Raw genomic sequence first — 19,069 nt, forward strand, 5'->3', positions numbered from 1 at the left:
GTTTTCTGTTTCTTCTCATATTCTTTCTCTCTCTTTTTGCCAAATACAAAGGAACAAAACAAAATATGAACAGTAGAGAACAAGATATAAACATAAATATTTACAGGACAAGAGAACAAGTAACTTATTACGTTAAAATTAAATTAAACAAAGACAAGAACTGTTGTCTTTCAAGGGCAAATATAATTTGAATAGAAGTTAGCATTTAGCATTAGCAGCACTGATGTTTATGATTAAGGCTTTAGGGTTTGTGCAACTAAGTGGTAAGCTGATACGTTGGTCAGTGTACATGTGCTTTATGGCTGTGAAAAGCACAGCCATAAAGCTTTGTTTTTTGTTGTTTTTTTTCTGGTATGGCAAAATCAAATGCTGTCGCCACAGAAAGTCATGTTGTTGTCTCTCCTCTAGTATGTCAAAGCTAAGATTAAAAGCAAAACTCTCAATTTCCTGATCTATGTCCTCCTCAAACCTCACCTGTGGTCATGAGATATGAATCGTGACTGAACGATTGATTTTCTGCAAACAACTGAAATGAGCTTCCTCCATAGCGTTGCTGAACCCTGCCTTGGAGAAACATGGAGGAGTGAAACCGCTGCGCTGCTGCATTGAAAGGAGCGAAATGTGGTGTGAATGTCTGATCCAAGGTGCCTTCTGGAAGCCTTCCTTTGGAGCTTTTCTGGGCCGTTTCCAAAACTTGCAGGGACTATGTACTTTCTCAACTGGAAATGTTTTAAAGCAGGAAGAGTGTAGCCAAGGCTTTCCTTTTCCAACTGACATTACAATGACCTAAATTCAAACAAATGAAAGATAAATGATGGGTAATTATGATATGGGACAGTGAAGTCATGTGGTGATAACTATGAGCTACTGAAATAATGAAACGATTCATTTTACCATTATTATAAAGGAAGAAATAACTTGTCAGATAGATATAGTAAATTCAGGGAGACTAATATAAATTCTGAGGTATTTAGCGAGTACAGGTGAAAAAAAAAACTGTATTTTATTTCAAAAAGTGAAGTTGTAATAAACCATCTGTACGCCAGATCTCATTTCTTCTGCTCTGGGGATGTGTCCTAGCCTTGAATTTAATATAACACTGTGATTTGTCATGTCTCCTGGCTTTGGTGTCCTTATCATCGGCTTATCTTTCAGCCATTTTAGGACTTCCATTGTAAGAACTTCTCTCTCCTCCAAGTCTCATGAGAACATGTGAAATAATCATGAAGCAGAAATCTGTGAATCTTCAGACAAACTGACCTTAAATTTGTTATGCTCACTGTTTAAAAGTATTTCTTTTAGCTGCATGGTTTGCTCATTTGTTCATTTCACCAAGATGTTCTGTGTCAGCAATCCAAACGGGAGATTTGATGCACTAAAGTGCATGTTCTAAGAGTGGCTATGATGTTTTTATAATCTTAGGCAAATGCTCGTGGTGCGCCAGCTGAATTGGGACATTCAGCGTTAAATGTTTAATTTCTAGATTCACCTTGCCTGGGTTCAAGTCAGAATCTATGGCATTTCTGCTGAACATTTTTCACTTCCAGCACATATAGATGATTATATAGGACTATTGTGAAACAATACCTTTAAAATATATAACAGATTATTTTTTAACTAAACTTTGGCCGTTTACTGGATTCTCATTTGTGTTTTTTAATTGCACAACCAATGTTTTTAACACTTGGATAATCAAACTTTTAGCCATATATAGCTCACACACAATCTGGTAAATTAGTGCAATTTCTCAGAATTTTGCCTTCTGAGGAAGACTTTAATTGCTGTGGAATCCTTTATTATTAGCCCTTATTTTTGTACAATAATTAAAATAAGAATAAAAGCTATTGTTTTTTTTACTGTTTAAAAAATTCTTGCAACTTCTAAATTCAGAATAAATCCTCATGTGGATCAGTTGTGACTATTTAAAGAATGTTGTGACAGCACCATATTTTTGATGAACATATAACAATAGACTTGTCTGCAGACAGAAACTTTTGGTTGGTTTTCAGTTTTCTTTTGACAGCCAATGTTATTTTTCCCCCTCTTTCTTTTCTCATCAGCAGTATGTTTACAATTGACTATAAAGCTTGTGGACCCAGATGAATTCAGAAATCTTTTGAGATTTCAGTGGAATATTCTTTGATACTATGAAACATCTGTTATATTGGTGCAAGTCATCCTTTTTGGAAAAAAAATAAAAAGACTGATTTATTGTTTTAGCACCACTGCTTTTTCAGTGTGCTGAGGATTTACATGACATTATATCATAAATTGTGGGCAAACACAATTTCTCTCCAGAAATTAAGTAAGTTTTCCCCAGAGGGAATTTTCAAATAGCAATGTTTGAAAAGGCATTCAGGCACCATTTCTAAGAAAGAAATTTAACTTTTTAGTGTGTACAAATATATGATTTCAGCTGTGAGTGGGTGGCAGAAAATTATTATAATTCTCAAAACCATAATTTGCAGTGTTTTCTATCTTCAATATATAGAAAACTGCAACAGTGCAAGGAAAGACAGAGGGATTGATGGGTGGATGGATGGTTGTAGCTTTTAGGGCCAATCTTTTTGAAATAAGGTTATTTTCTCTTACAATTGTTTCCTGGTGCATCTTTCAAATAGATTCTTGTCTTGCTGAGAGTTGTGTTCAGTATCAAATCAGGAATGTTAGTTGAGGGTTACTGATACTTGATTCAAATTAAAAATACTTAAAATGAGCTTTTAGTCTCACATTTTAATTTATTAACATAATTTGTAGACTGATAGATCATTAAAACCCTTTGTGAAGCATTGATAGAAACACAAATTTGGTTAAGTACTTGATTGCTCATTCTTTTTTTTTTCTTTAGTCTTCATGAACTAATTATTCCTTCACCTCATATTGTTTTCAGACAAGGTTGTGGAAAAGAACCTTAGAAAAAGGATGTTATATGGTCCTATATTTGTATCATATATTATTTTAGCACTTTTAATATACATTGACATGTTTTAATATCATAAACCAAATGGTAAAATTGCAGCTCTTTAAGTTCAATGTGTTGAAATTTAGTTTCACAATGATTGTGGCAAATGTATTTTTACAGAAAATATCACAGGAGCAAAGGGTACATTTTAATTACTAAGTCAAACCTGTAATTACTAAGTCAAACGTTAGATTCTGTTTCTTTTTGTATTTGTCTATTTCACCCTGCAGAAATTAAACAACGAAAATGGGGACTTTCATCTCGGCATCAAAAAAATATATATGTTCTTAGTTTTATTGCTTTGTTAGTAAAGGTGAGAAGCATTTTCTTTTAGCAGAAGAAAAACATCAAATATAGCTTCAAAGAAGGAAGCAGCAGAGCACGAGTGTGGAATGACTGAATAGCAAATTCAAAACCACTTTACTTTAAAAACACGTTACCTGTTGTTGCTGACACATGTCTATTTGAAGCTTTTTCCATAAAAGTAATTCTATAATCAAATAGGTAGCATTTATATAGAGGCACTAAACAAAGTCAATTTCCGACTTGGAGGGTGCATACAGACAAGGACTGAAGATATTGCCAAATGGTGGAAAAATAACACTTTAAGGATCTTCTCATTGTTCATCCTCCATGTATGAAGCAGAGTTTGGGGAAAGTTCAGGAAAAACAGTCTGAACTCCATTATACAGAGTTCAAGTGTCTTATTCTTGACAGATGGAGCAGGAAAATGGAGAGACAGATTGGGGCATCATCTGCACTAATAAGGATGGTGGTCCAGAGTGTAATGGTGAAGAAAATGCAATTCACTATCAGTTTACCATTATGTCTAGGCAGGGGGATACAAGCTACTTTACTTATAGGGTGGTGTAGGTCACCTGTAGAGGTAGGAGGAACTCAGAGTCAAAGTAGTTAAAACATCTGAAATGGATGGCTCATTGGCCCCTCCCTTTGGTCATTTTTCATTAATGTCAATCCAGCAAGCTATAACTTGCTGGATTTTCTATAAATCCTCTCCTTTGCCAAGAATGCCTTGGAATATAAAGTTTGTTGTAACTTCAGTAAACATGGCATTAGCTTCCTCTGCATTTTCTTGTCTGAAAGAGGTTCACGTCTCCACCAGAAAGCTTAGAGAGTGATAAATTCAGAGGACTCCCAAATGCCATGAAATCATTCTTCCTCCTCACACTGGTAATCAAGGCACAATCAGCTGCAGAGACACATGATGAAATCTATCCATGACTGTGACCCCTCAGTATGAAAGACAGGCAGATGGCTTAATTTAGCAATCACCACACGGCTCAGATATATGATTGGGTCCATTTTGTCCACGTTCGTGTACAAATGGTCAGTCTGTAAGAACGGGGCTACAAACACTTCAGCTTTCAATCAAGAGAAGAAAACCCGTTATTACTCTGGTTTGTGATAAACTGCTGTGACAGAGTACAACAAGTCTCTGATTTCTTATAAACACATACCAATTTGTTTATAAAAAGGCATGCCCAGGGGCTGTAGAGCACACTAGAGATGGCTCTTGGCAATGTCCAATCAAAGGCAGCTTTTATTGGATGTTGCTAGGATACAAAACTTTTTATACGCAAATCACCTCAAACATGATGAGAATTGTTCAGGCACGACACTTGAATGAGTTGCATCATTCAAGGTATTATGTACTTCAAAAACTACTTGGAATGCATAGAAGTGGGAAAACTAATGAGAAAAGCCGAGGAGAGATGTGAAGGGACTGCAGCCCGAAAGCAGATTGGGCAGCATGCTCAGGAGGTACTGATTACTGAATTCAGTTCAGACTGTGGAAATGATGTGACATGTTGTCTCTTCTCAAACGCAAAAGATGCTGCGATGATAATCCTTTTTTTTATGTCTGCTGGGATGTTTCGGATAAGCTCAGAAGAATGGCAGGAAAATCTTCTTGAATCAAGATCTGACAACTGGCTTCACATTTTCAACCGTATATCCATCACTGAAATAACCAGTCTAAATAAACAAGGAAATCTTCATAAAGTAATCTTAATTGCCTCGGTACTGAGGAGAACATAATTCCCTTGTACTTTTGCTATAAACCCTTTTGAATGAACATTTCCTATGTGTTTCAGAAAGTATTTCATTTAGACAAAATGAAAGACTGAGGTATGTTTGTTTTTCTTTTTGCCTTTAATTTCTTTACTGATCAAACAAGCGTATGCTTCTCAACATTCCCCAAAATATGAAAAGCTCTCAGAAATGTTGACCATGCACTCACAAAGCACATGATAGTATTACAAATTAACTAAAGAAATTGCTTTAACTGAAGAAGAATATCTGCAACAGTTCTATAAATAAATAAATGCTCTGGTCAGAAGTTTACATACACTGTCATTGGTCTCACTGTCAATTTAAGCTGGGGCTTTTATTATTTTTGTATTTTTTTTTAGCTTTCCCATTATTATGTGAATTGATCAGAACACACACAACTGCAATAATTTTTAAGGCCAAGAATTTGTGATTAGTTTGAATTTATTATGGATTTTATGTCATCTGAAACTTTTTAAATTTGGGAATACAGGGTCAGGTACATTTAAACATCTTAACTAGTATCTCTTGACAAGTTTCAGAGAACCCACTTTTCATCTTTTTCCCAATGAGGTTTTGGTAAATTACCTGTCTGAAAGAGGACAGAGCTTTAATAATGTCTACAATGGTGCAAACTGCAATCTGCATTTAAGAAAATATGTTTGAGTTTGTATAAAGCAATCGGAACAGTTTCTGCCCAACTTTTAAAGAGAGTTTCAACTGCATAAAAAAAAAAAAAAAAAAAAAAAACAGAAGAAGAAGAAGAAAAAATAAAACAGCTTTGTGCTTGGAAGCTGAGAAGTCTGCATTTATGAAAGCTACATGCTGGGAACCAGCACATTTCTCCAGCTGAGAGTGACATCCTAACTGGGACTGCCACTCACTTGGGACTATTATTGGATCAGCAAACATTAATAGGAATCTCAGAGAAGGATTTGCACTTCACCAGATTCTCTCTTTCAAATCGACCACACGTGACACAGAGAAATTTAGTTATGTCTAGTCACACTACAGAAACAGAGCTGAGCTACAGAGTAAACACTGATTACTTGGCAGAGCACTCAAATGCAAACAAATCAAGTGAGATAAATGTGTGTAAACTGACAGAACATGTTAAATATCATTTTGAATGTGGGAAGAAGACAAGTGGCAAAACTAGAAATCACCATTGGAATATTTGATGCTGAACATTCAGTTAATGATGTTGGTGCGTGATACATATGATAATACTTACATTTCATTGACCTTTCACATGCATGTCCCCAGCCTGTCCCCCATCAACAATAACAATAAGAAAAGAATCGAGAGTCATGCAAACTAAAGCACAAAAAATAATTGAAACACTTCATTAAAATAAGAATTTGTCACATTAGATGGGCCTGAAAAGAAATGGAAACCATGTTTTCAGTGTAATGATGATTAAAATGTGACATTTATGGGTTAACACTTCACTTCTGCTTGAAAGAGCATTTTAAGTGGTGTGGAAGTATGACAAATCATCCTAATGAATTGTCGGTCTTGGTTGTTAAGCATTGGGAAAAAGTCAAAATACAACTCAGACCAATGCAAAACAAAGACAATATGAAGTGCACAAGTTGTATAACAAAGGAAAGGAAAAAACTTCTTTGAAGCAAAAATCACAGTTACCACAGTAATAAAAAAATCTTAGTAGTCTGTTCATTTAGATGAACAACAATTACTGGAACTGGAAATATAAAAAAAAAAAAAAAAAATCCAACATCCACAATCATAGAAACATGAAGATGAGTAGCAATATCCTGAAATCACTTCTTAGCCATGTTCAAGATATAAAGGAATGTTTGTCCATAGAGGTTACTGTTACTGAAATCCTTTTTATTTTATATCTGAAAGATGGTGATATAAATATAAATAAAAATGCAGGATTTTCATCAATACTTAAAGAAGTCTGTTTTTAATTTTGCATCATCTTGTACTTAAGAGTTTTTCACTGAACTAAAAATTGGAAAGTTGTTTAGTTTTGGTAACAGGTAAATGTAATTGCTACAAAAAACAAATGTATTGACCTTTTAGTTATTTTTTATGTTGTACATTTAGCTTCACCAAATTCACATAGAGTTACATTAACATATCTTTATTTCAAAACATGTGACTGACAGATTTCTTTTGAAGCTTTATTAAAATCTTCCCATCAGTTTCAATTTCATGTTCTATCATAGTCTATCTGTCTATTCATTTTGAATAAAATTTAGAGTTAATCTAACAAAGCACAGCACATAGTGGATGAAAGGCACTGACTCACACAAAGCATAAGCACAAATTAGAAAGCTATTTGAAAAAACACATATTTTGATTAAATAAATAAATAAATCAGTCTAAGAATTGTCCCAATGGACATAATATGGGAACGTCATCTGATTCCAACAATCTTAATCACTGAGATTTTATATGACCTGAGAAAGTAAAGCTCATCAAAAAGCTTAGTTCACCTTAAATGGAATCAAAGTACTATGATGCCTGTTATTATGTCAGAGTTCTCTGATTCATTTACAAAGAAACAAAACTATTTTTACACATTTTTAAGGCACCAATCACTTTTTCAATTGCTACTTACTTTGGTACATGACTGACAAACATAGGTCTCTAAAACGTTCTTCCCTTATTGTTAATGTGCATACAGATAAGTCTTAAGTATAAACAACGTTATAATGCATTAGCTAACCTGTAATGCATGGACCTTTGAAGATAAAAATGCTAAAATTAAACAAACAAACAAAATACTTCACTCATAGCATATTATATAATGAATAAAATTGTTATTCTCATAATATTGGCTCTGCATTTATTAGATAAAGGGTTTTTTGGTTATATTTACACAAAGCTTAATATTTAAAACTAGATATTTATTGAGCAACAAATTTGTTTTATTGAGCCGCTGAACTTTAATCTGACCAAGATGTTTGTTTCCTGTTTGAAGGAAGTTAGTTTTAAATGCTTTATATGTGTTAATGTGGCCCAATAAATCCATCCTAATTTTGAAAGTGCCTATTACTTCAAAGAACTAATCATAAATTAAAGCTGCAAGCAGCCTCGAACGGCCCTCGCAGCCAAGCGCGCTCCGGCCTATTGCCACCGCGGGGTACGAGCAACCGCCGCCTCACGCCAGCCACCACAGAAGCTCTCACGCAGTTTTCAGCGCCTCCGCCCGCGCGGAAGCTGTTGCTCAGTTTAAACTTCTCTCCAACTCCAGTCCAACAGAGCCTTCTTGCTCAAAAGCGTGGTTCGGATTAGCAACTCCAAAATCCAAGCAAAAATGTTGAGCGTAGTCCAGTTCTGTGGCTCCAAAAAGCAGGCAAAATGTTCAGGAAAACTTCGCAGCTCCAGCTGTCGCCGGCTGACTGTTATTACGTAGCGTCGATCTGTTTTCTCATTGATGGAGTACCACTGCCTCCTGCTGGGGCAATACTGGTATTGCACTAGCAGTACCAGTATATCGCCACAAGGTGCCAGTGGTACTCCATCAACACTGACCCCAGTGTGTTCTTACTTCGCTGTGTCATAAATTTTGCTGAATGACTTTGTTTGTATTATTTCTAGCAAAAATGAATGAATGTTTGTACTTTAACCCACAAAATAAAATATATATATATAAAAAGTTATAATAATGTATATTTAAATAATTAATAACAACATAACCTATGGGCTGCTGTTTTCTAGGGGGCGCTATAGAGAAATTAGGCCACGCCCTCCAAATATTGTGATGGATTCCTGTCGGGGACTTGATGGCGATCCATCCTTGTGAGTTTGGAGCAGCTGTGCCCAAAAATGTGGAATTGAGAGCCAAACGTATGGCGATGGCGTTACAGGTCACTTACCACGCCGCCACGCCCACCTGCTCCATCGTAGCTGGTCGGGATTAGAATCCTCAACACACCAACATGTCTTCTGTCTGGGCACAGTTTCATGTTGATGAGGTCAAAGGGGTCAGATAGCGACCATTGACAGTAAAACATTACACTTCCTGTTCTCAGGGGGCGTGGCCTAAGTGATGTCATCATTCGACCATAGGGTATTGTCGGGCAGCCGATGATGATCAATCACAGTAACTTTGGTGCCTCTGTGAATTTGTGTGTAGGAAATATAGCAGTTCATGTTTTTATGGCGTGTAGGTGAACTTTGACCCCTGCTAACCCCCCTTCAGCATTCTCAAAAAACTCACCGTTTTGATAACTTTAGATGGGACATGCCTTATGAAACAGACTGACCGAGTTTCAAGCCGATAAATCGAAATCCCTAGGAGGAGTTCGATCAAATACCAAGGCTGTAAATGGCAAAAATGGGGTCAAAATTTGAACTTCAATCTAAAATGGCCGACTCCTGTGGGTTTCGACCATGGCTCCAAGAGACTTTTTTGTAAGTCCTGACAAGGTACACATGTGTACAAAGTTTCGTAATTGTAGGTTAAAGCATGGCTTGGGGCTGATCATTTAAAGTTTCTAGGGGCGCTAGAGAAATTAGGCCACACCCACCAAATATTATGATGGATTCCTGTCGGGAGTTGATGGGGATCCATCCTTGTGAGTTTGGAGCAGCTGGGCCTCAAAATGTGGAATTGAGAGCCAAACGTATATGGCGATGGCGTTAGAGGTCACTTCGCCACGCCGCCACGCCCACCTGCTCCATCAAAGCAGGTCGGGGTTGGAATCCTCAACACCAACATGTCTTCTGTCTTGGGCACAGTTTCATGTTGATGAGGTCAAAGGGGTCAGATAGTGAAAGTTCACAGTAAAACAGTACACTCCTGTTCTCGGGGCGTGGCCCTAAGTGATCTCATCACATCGACCATAGGATATTGTAGGAGACCCGATGATGATCAATCACAGAAACTTTGGTGCCTCTGTGAGTTTCTGTGTAGGAGATATAGCAGTTTAATTTTTTTATGGCGAGTAGGGTGAACTTTGACCCCTGCTAACCCCCCTTCAGCATACTCAAAAACTCACGTTTTGATAACTTTAGATGGGACATGCCTTATGAACAGACTGACCGAGTTTGAAGCCGATCAATCGAAATCCTAGGAGGAGTTCGATCAAATACGGAGGCTGTAAATGGCAAAAATGGCCTCAAAATTGGACCTTCAATCCAAAATGGGCTGACTTCCTGTGATACTTGCACTATGACATTAATTGTAAATTTGAGTATCTTGGGGAGCTCTACAAGTGTACCAAATTTCATGTCTCTAGGATAAGTAAAGTGAATAGCAAAGGTCCTTTGAAAATTTCTAGGTGGCGCTATGAGCCATTTCTTGTGGGATTTTGTGATGACCTTAAAATCAAAATTTTAAACAGGCTTAAGGCCTCCGCCAAGTTGGTGAGTTTTCCAATATGATAAGGCCCCAAAAAGCCCCCAAAGAGGTGGGAAGAAAAATAATAATAATTAAAGCTGCAAGCAGCCTCGAACGGCCCTCGCAGCCAAGCGCCGCTCCGGCCTATTGCCCACCGCGGGGTACGAGCAACCGCCGCCTCACGCCAGCCACCACAGAAGCTCTCACGCAGTTTTCAGCGCCTCCGCCGCACCGCGGAAGCTGTTGCTCAGTTTTCCATCAACGCTGCCCACGTACTAAGACAGATGTTGTTGCGCAGTTTCCGCGACCGTCCACCAGGCGGTACGCATCTGTGCGTTCGGCGGCGATCCTTCACGAAATGTGAAGGATCGCAATGTGGTATAGATTCATTGGTTTAGCGAGGAAATATAGTTGGCGGATTAATGTAGGGGCGCAGTGGAGCCAAAATACATTTCAATGCTGTTTTGCTCTTTAGAGGTCAACAAAGTTCATACGTATTCAATTTGGCGCCAGTCCGATGATCCACGTGTCATTTAGAGCCGATCATATGCACATGGCGAAGTAATGCATTTCATCATTTCTACACCCCAATGCGGTTCGGTCAGCAGCCAGCATTCATAGAGTTCATCATGTTATCGTTTAGTCAGTATTCACATGATGAAACCCATATAAATTATAGAATAACAGTAAAACATACAGCAGAAAAAACATGTGACTGCCTCTTAAAAGTGGGCGGGGCTACAGTGAGGTCATCAAGTGACCATGGAAATGTGTTCAGGGCTTCTCTAGAAAGACAGAGGAAGTGTGATGATGCAGCTGTGATCTTGCATTTGGAAGTCATTTAATGTTGATGTTTCATGGTAAATAGTGAAAGTTTTACACTAAGCCACACCCACATGCTTGATGTGAACTACAACTGAGATCTAAATGCAGTGCAACTTTAACGTTATCGTGAAATGAGTCAGGAAAATGGTGAAGGTTAAGATGTATCAGTTTAATAAACCGCACTGTTCAGTAATAAACCAAGGGCAATGCACATTAAGAGAGCACAGTTAACTTTCAGCACATTAGAACAATAGCACAGGCTGAATCACATCCATTAATTAGGTATTAATCACAGGAAGTGCTGCAACTAAATATTACAACCCCAATGGATCGGTAAAAGATACTTAGCATTTTGTCAGAGCTCTTTGAAACGACATTTTAAACATCTTCTATACATAATAACAAACAACTCTGAATTTATGAAACTGGATGTATCACACACACACTATTCAGTTTATTGAATTAGTAAAGCGCTTCGTTAGCATTAAAAACGTTGCAGGCCTCAGGCATTGGGTTAGCATCCTCCTCAGAATAACTGTTCCAAACATGACGGCTTCCAGAACCAGCAGGAAGGAATAAATTACTCACCGCACCGCGAGTTACGACTGTTTAAACGAACAGCAATGGGCTCTTTGCACCTGCCGCGCTGACGTCACAACTGTATACCCGAATGCGGCTCTTTATTCCACTTTCAGAAACTATGACTGCTATAAAAGACAAAGTCGTACTTAAGACACAAATAAAACAATACTATGTACTTTGTTTAAGTTTTCATGGATTTCCAAGCCATCCTCAATTAAGACAGCTTGTAAATATTCGTTGCTACAAGTTAAAGCTACCACTTGAAGCTAACGCCGTACACACCGCTCTAAACACTGTCTTAATGAGCCATTCACAACAAGCATGCAAAAGTAATAAAACGAAATAACACAGAAATCTTAAGCAACACGGCCATATTTTTCTAAAAGTAATAACTCTGAATCTGAAGTCAGCTGAACTAGAACTCCGATACCAGAGTAAGCTCTGTGCTCGTTTTTGTTCTTCATACTTCAAGCAAAAACTCTGAACTGTAATCTGCCCCCCCCCTGCCCGCTGCTTTATTGTCGTTAACAATAAACACACGTAATATGCTTGAAAATAAGGCACAAACAGTGTCCGTTAGAATGGCTGAGAAATCTTTAGATAATTAAATAGCAGATTTTTACTAGAAAGCTAGCAGGCTTGTGCTAGCAGTTTAAAGAAAATAAAACTCACCTTCATATCTGTGAATGTATAACGAGGCGAACATCTTAAAACCTTTCTTTGCCTTACTTGTTGGGGTTTGGGATCGATGTACATTATTAATTGTTACCTTGGAAAAACATTTCAGCCGTTTTTTCCGAACGTGTAAGCTGAGGTGCAAATAGCCCATTAAACTTCTCCAACTCCGGTCCAACAGAGCCTTCTTGCTCCAAAGTGTGGTTCGTATTTGCAACTCCAAAATCCAAGCAAAATGACCAGTTCTGTGGCTCCAAAAAGCAAGCAAAATGTTCAGGAAAACTTTGCAGCTCCAGCTGTCGCCAGCTGACTGTTATTACGTAGCGTCGATCTGTTTTCTCATGGAGTACCACTGCCTCCTGCTGTCGCAATACTGGTATTGCACTAGCAGTACCAGTATTTCTCCACAAGGTGCCAGTAGTACTCCATCAACACTGACCAGTGTGTTCTTACTTCGCTGTGTCATAAGTTTTGCTGAATGACTTTGTTTGTATTATTTCTAGCAAAAATGAATGAATGTTTGTACTTTAACCCACAAAATAAACTTATATATATATAAAAAGTTATAATAATGTATATTTAAATAATTAATAACAACATAACCTATGGGCTGCTGTTTTCTAGGGGGCGCTATAGAGAAATTAGGCCACGCCCTACAAATATTGTGATGGATTCCAGTCGGGGAGTGGATAAATATTCATCCTTGTGAGTTTGCAGCAGCTGAGCCCGAAAATGTGGTATTGAGAGCCAAAACGTATGGCGATGGCGTTACAGGTAACTTCGCCACGCCGCCATGCCCACCTGCTCTATCGTAGCTGGTCGGGGTTGGAATCCTCAATACACCAACATGTGTTCTGTGTCTTGGCAGTTTCATGTTGATGAGGTCAAAGGGGTCGGATAGCGAACGTTCACAGTAAAACATTACACTTCCTGTTCTCAGGGGGCGTGGCCTAAGTGATGTCATCATTCGACCATAGGGTAATGTAGGAGACCCGATGATGATCAATCACAGAAACTTTGATGCTTCTGTGAGTTTCTGTGTAAGAGATATAGCAGTTTATTTTTTTATGGCGAGTAGGTGAACTTTGACCCCTGCTAACCCCCCTTCAGCATACTCAAAAACTCACCGTTTAGATAACTTTAGATGGGACATGCCTTATGAACAGACTGACCGAGTTTGAAGTCGATCAATCAAAATCCCTAGGAGGAGATAGATCAAATACAAAGGCTGTAAACGGCAAAAATCGGCAAAAATGGGGTCAAAATGGGAACTTCAATCAAAAATGGCTGACTTCCTGTGATACTTGCACTATGACATTAATTGTAAATTTTGAGCGTCTTGGGGAGTTCTACAAGTGTACCAAATTTCATGTGTCTATAAAGTAAGTGAATAGCAGAGGGTAAAAAAGGGTGTTTTTCCAATTTCTAGGTGGCGCCGTAGAGACATTTCTGTTGCAATTTTTGCTACGACTTTAAAATACGTAAATTTTAAACAGGTTTAAGGCCTCCGCCAAGTTTGGTGAGTTTTTGAATATGATAAAGCCCCAAAAAGCCAATTCATTTGGGTGGAAGAATAATAATAATAATAATTAAAGCTGCAAGCAGCCTCGAACGGCCCTCGCAGCCAAGCGCCGCTCCGGCCTATTGCCACCGCGGGGTACGAGCAACCGCCGCCTCACGCCAGCCACCACAGAACCTCTCACGCAGTTTTCAGCGCCTCCGCCCGCACCGCGGAAGCTGTTGCTCAGTTTAAACTTCTCCAACTCCGGTCCAACAGAGCCTTCTTGCTCAAAAGCGTGGTTCGTATTTGCAACTCCAAAATCCAAGCAAAATGTTGAGCGTAGTCCAGTTCTGTGGCTCCAAAAAGCAGGCAAAATGTTCAGGAAAACTTCGCAGCTCCAGCTGTCGCCGGCTGACTGTTATTACGTAGCGTCGATCTGTTTTCTCATTGATGGTGTACCACTGCCTCCTGCTGGGGCAATACTGGTATTGCACTAGCAGTACCAGTATATCGCCACAAGGTGCCAGTGGTACTCCATCAACACTGACCCCAGTGTGTTCTTACTTCGCTGTGTCATAAGTTTTGCTGAATGACTTTGTTTGTATTATTTCTAGCAAAAATGAATGAATGTTTGTACTTTAACCCACAAAATAAACTTATATATATATAAAAAGTTATAATAATGTATATTTAAATAATTAATAACAACATAACCTATGGACTGCTGTTTTCTAGGGGGCGCTATAGAGAAATTAGGCCACGCCCTACAAATATTGTGATGGATTCTAGTCGGGGAGTGGATAAATATTCATCCTTGTGAGTTTGCAGCAGCTGAGCCCGAAAATGTGGTATTGAGAGCCAAACGTATGGCGATGGCGTTACAGGTCACTTCGCCACGCCGCCATGCCCACCTGCTCTATCGAAGCTGGTCGGGGTTGGAATCCTCAATACACCAACATGTCTTCTGTGTCTGGGCACAGTTTCATGTTGATGAGGTCAAAGGGGTCAGATAGCGAACGTTCACAGTAAAACATTACACTTCCTGTTCTCAGGGGGCGTGGCCTAAGTGATGTCATCATTCGACCATAGGGTATTCTAGGAGACCGATGATGATCAATCACTCAAACTTTGGTTCCTCTGTGAGTTTCTGTGTAGGAGATATAGCAGTTTATTTTTTATGGGGAGTAGGTGAACTTTGACCCCTGCTAACCCCCCTTCAGCATACTCAAAAACTCACCGTTTTGATAACTTTAGATGGGACATGCCTTATGAACAGACTGACGGAGTTTGAAGCCGATCAATGAAAATCCCTAGGAGGAGTTCGATCAAATAGGAAGGCTGTAAACGGCAAAAATGGGTCAAAATCCAAACTTCAATCGAAAATGGCTGACTTCCTGTGGGGTTTAGACCATGGCTCCAAGAGACTTTTTTGTAAGTCCTGACAAGGTACACACGTGTACAAAGTTTCGTAATTGTAGGTTAAAGCATGGCTTGGGGCTGATCATTTAAAGTGTTCTAGGGGGCGCTAAAGAGAAATTAGGCCACACCCACCAAATATTGTGATGGATTCCTGTCGGGGAGAGAGAGGGTCCATCTTTGTGAAATTGGAGCAGCTGGGCCCAAAAATGTGGAATTGAGAGCCAAACGTATGGCGATGGCGTTACAGGTCACTTCGCCACGCCGCCACGCCCACCTGCTCCATCGAAGCTGGTCGGGGTTGGAATCCTCAATACACCAACATGTTTTCTGTGTCTGGGCACAGTTTCATGTTGATGAGGTCAAAGGGGTCAGATAGCGACAGTTCACAGTAAAACATTACACTTCCTGTTCTCAGGGGGCGTGGCCTAAGTGATGTCATCATTCGACCATAGGGTATTGTAGGGCAGCCGATGATGATCAATCACAGTAACTTTGGTGCCTCTGTGAGTTTCTGTGTAGGAGATATAGCAGTTTATTTTTTTACGGCGAGTAGGTGAACTTTGACCCCTGCTAACCCCCCTTCAGCATACTCAAAAAACTCACCGTTTTGATAACTTTAGATGGGACATGCCTTATGAACAGACTGACCGAGTTTGAAGCCGATCAATCGAAATCCCTAGGAGGAGTTCGATCAAATACGAAGGCTGTAAACGGCAAAAATGGGGTGAAAATTTGACCTTCAATCCAAAATGGCTGACTTCCTGTGATACTTGCACTATGACATTAATTGTAAATTTTGAGCATCTTGGGGAGCTCTACAAGTGTACCAAATTTCATGTCTCTACGATGAAGTAAGTGAATAGCAAAGGGTCCTTTGAAAATTTCTAGGTGGCGCTATTGAGCCATTTCTTGTGGAATTTTTGCGACGACTTTAAAATACGTAAATTTGAAAACAGGCTTAAGGCCTCCGCCAAGTTTGGTGAGTTTTTGAATATGATAAAGCCCCCAAAAAGCCAATTCATTTGGAGGGAGAATCGTAATAATAATAAGAAACAGTACAAAACAATAGGCCTTCGCAGCGCTTAGCTGCTCGGGCCTAATAATAAACAATAGGAAAACAATAGGCCTTCGCAGCGCTTAGCTGCTCGGGCCTAATAATAAACAATAGGAAAACAATAGGCCTTCGCAGCGCTTAGCTGCTCGGGTAAAAAACGCGATTACCAGTTATTAATTACGCAAAGTGTAGGACTGGGACATATGCTTTTATTTTGAAAGTACCTTTTACTGATATGACGTATACAAAAACAAACCAACCAAAACACAACGTCATCGAAAAGCACGTGTGGACCTTCCGCTTCCCGTACTTCGCTCCTGTCACAGCTCCGCCATTGTTTGACGTTTCTCGTTGCTAACAGAGACGTTACCTAGTAACTCGGCGAATAAATGAAATAGAAACTTCACATTAAGACATGCGTTTGTAGGAAACCAAGCTCAGAGGGCATGAGAGAGGACACAAGCCTCGGAGAGGTACTTTTTTTTCTCTTCGCTTTCTTATGTCACTTCCTTGGCGTTACCGTTGAGTTTGAATACATAAATACATGCACAAATTTTCTCTTTTATGGAGTTTTGTGACCACAAATTGTCTTCAAACTTCTTTTATATAACTTTTAAGTTAACTAAGTGGAGTCGCTGTTATGCTTTTCTGTCGTAGGTCCTGTTTTAGAATAAATATCAGGGCATCTGCTAAGTTTTTAGAGTATACTTTTTGCATAATAAATGAATGCTGGGCGAGAAAGCTGTTTTTGAAGGCTAACAGCTAAATGCTGCAGGTGTTCAGAAAGTAGGAACATAGATGGCATAATAGTGATGGGAAACTAGATGGATGCAATTTTTTCCCATCGTTTTCAACTTTTACTTTTCACAATACATGGGAGATGCAACTTTTGAAATGATTGAAGGCAAGACATTTAGAACAGTTTCTTTTTTTCTGATTGTGAACAACTCGTGAATACAGCCCAAGATCTGTAAATTACAGCTGTGAGTTAGGAGTGCTTGTCAAAAGCTTTGGCTAAAATTGAAGAACCGCATTATGCTATGCGTCTGCTACCACAGAAACTAATATTTACATCTTCTTCATTTCCACTTTTGGAGTTACAGCCAATAAAAATAAAATGTTATTTTCCTTGACACTGATTGGAAAATACAATGCATTTACCCTTAATTGGCTGCTTTCCAAAGCCAATACCATGTTGAGTATTATTGGACCTAGGTATTTCAGCTTCCAAAACTCTGTATTCTTGCAAATATTTCAGATATGTGCTTTGAAAAAATCTATGAAAAAGCAGGTTTTCTGCGAATAATCGAGGTGGGTGTCTGCGTTATCTATCAGCAACATATTTCTGTTTGTGAAAGTGATGATTTTACCTCTAAGTGCAAAATTTTCTAAAATTACCTTGTGGAAGGATGGTGCTACACTTGCCCTATTTTGACTAATCCTGGAAGAAATGACATGAGAGTGGTATGCAGGTTAACATTCTAGCAGGAGAATAACCCTAAATATACCAGAAAAACTAGAATTTAAAGTATATTCATTTTGACACATTGGCACTACAAGAGCACAGACCTAAATTACATAGGTCTTCAAATCCAGACCTTGAGGTTTGGTGTCCTGCAACTTTTAGTTATTGCAGTTTTGACAGTAGAAGATGTCCAGGCCTAATTTTAGAGTCTGGATCAATGTCGGCATTCAGCCAAAATCACTAATAATAAACATACGGCCTAAGACGGAGCTCAGAGACTAATGCTCTCTTTCTCAGTTATGTCTTTTCTACAGCTATAGTGAATACCCTCCCTGACTGTAAAGGACTACACTGTGATCCAGCAATGAAAAATTGCTTGTTTGACGTATCCCTTCTGTGAGCTTTATTACTTTATAGGATCTTTTTCTGCCAGTAAAATAGAAATGTATTGGAATATTTTTATTATTTTCCAGAAAACAAACTGTTGTTTAGTGAAACAAAAAGTTTTTTGTTATATAAGTAGTATTAGAGCATAAATAGTTAGCTTAAAGAATTAATTATATATGTCGACAAGATTTATGCAACATGGTTTACTTCAGTCATGCCAAGACAAATGCAGAAAGAAAACTTTGCCTAATGGAAAAATGTTTTCAGTTACATTTTTTAACCAAATACCTAATCTTAGGAGATAGGAATGGCAGTCTTAGTGAAAAAAAATATATTTTAGTGCATTCAAATCCTCATTCCACTGTGGCTCTTTTCAGTGTCTGTTTCTATTGTTCAGTGAAAGGAAAATATATAAAATATATAAGTGCTGGCTTGAATTTGTGAGACACACATTATGTATTGAGGAAGTGTGATGAGTTCTTTAATGGCAATATGGAAATAATAACAACCATTATTGCACTTATCTCAGTGTTTAGAAGATCAGGCTGTGCACAGAAGAGTGACGAAGCTGTTTCTAAAAATATGGAGGATCATAATTGTAGACACCTCTTCAAAAACACTCATTCCCAGAAAGGCTCATGATGAGCTGCATTTCCTTGGGGAGATTTGAAGGATTACCGAGTCATTAATGGTAACTTAATGCCGCTGATTTATGGCGTGTCATCCAGGTCTGAAGATCTTAGCCCAGTAATGAGCTGAAACACATCTTCCCAGGTATAATCCTTGCTCTCAACTCCATGCTTAGGATA

General features: G+C 38.7%; 1 protein-coding gene across 1 annotated transcript in view; it reads left to right on the forward strand.

The window, feature by feature from the left end:
- Positions 1–16,717: 16,717 nt before the first annotated feature.
- Positions 16,718–19,069, forward strand: part of LOC129360430 (ecto-NOX disulfide-thiol exchanger 2-like) — a 179,717-nt gene continuing 177,365 nt past the window's right edge. The window contains exon 1 of the mRNA XM_055030641.1: positions 16,718–16,881. The gene's annotated coding sequence lies outside the window, so the exon portion shown is untranslated. The remainder of the gene's footprint in view (positions 16,882–19,069) is intronic.

This window comes from Poeciliopsis prolifica, unplaced genomic scaffold, assembly GCF_027474105.1.
Source record: "Poeciliopsis prolifica strain line A6 unplaced genomic scaffold, Auburn_PproV2 SCAFFOLD006, whole genome shotgun sequence".
Lineage (NCBI taxonomy): Eukaryota > Metazoa > Chordata > Actinopteri > Cyprinodontiformes > Poeciliidae > Poeciliopsis > Poeciliopsis prolifica.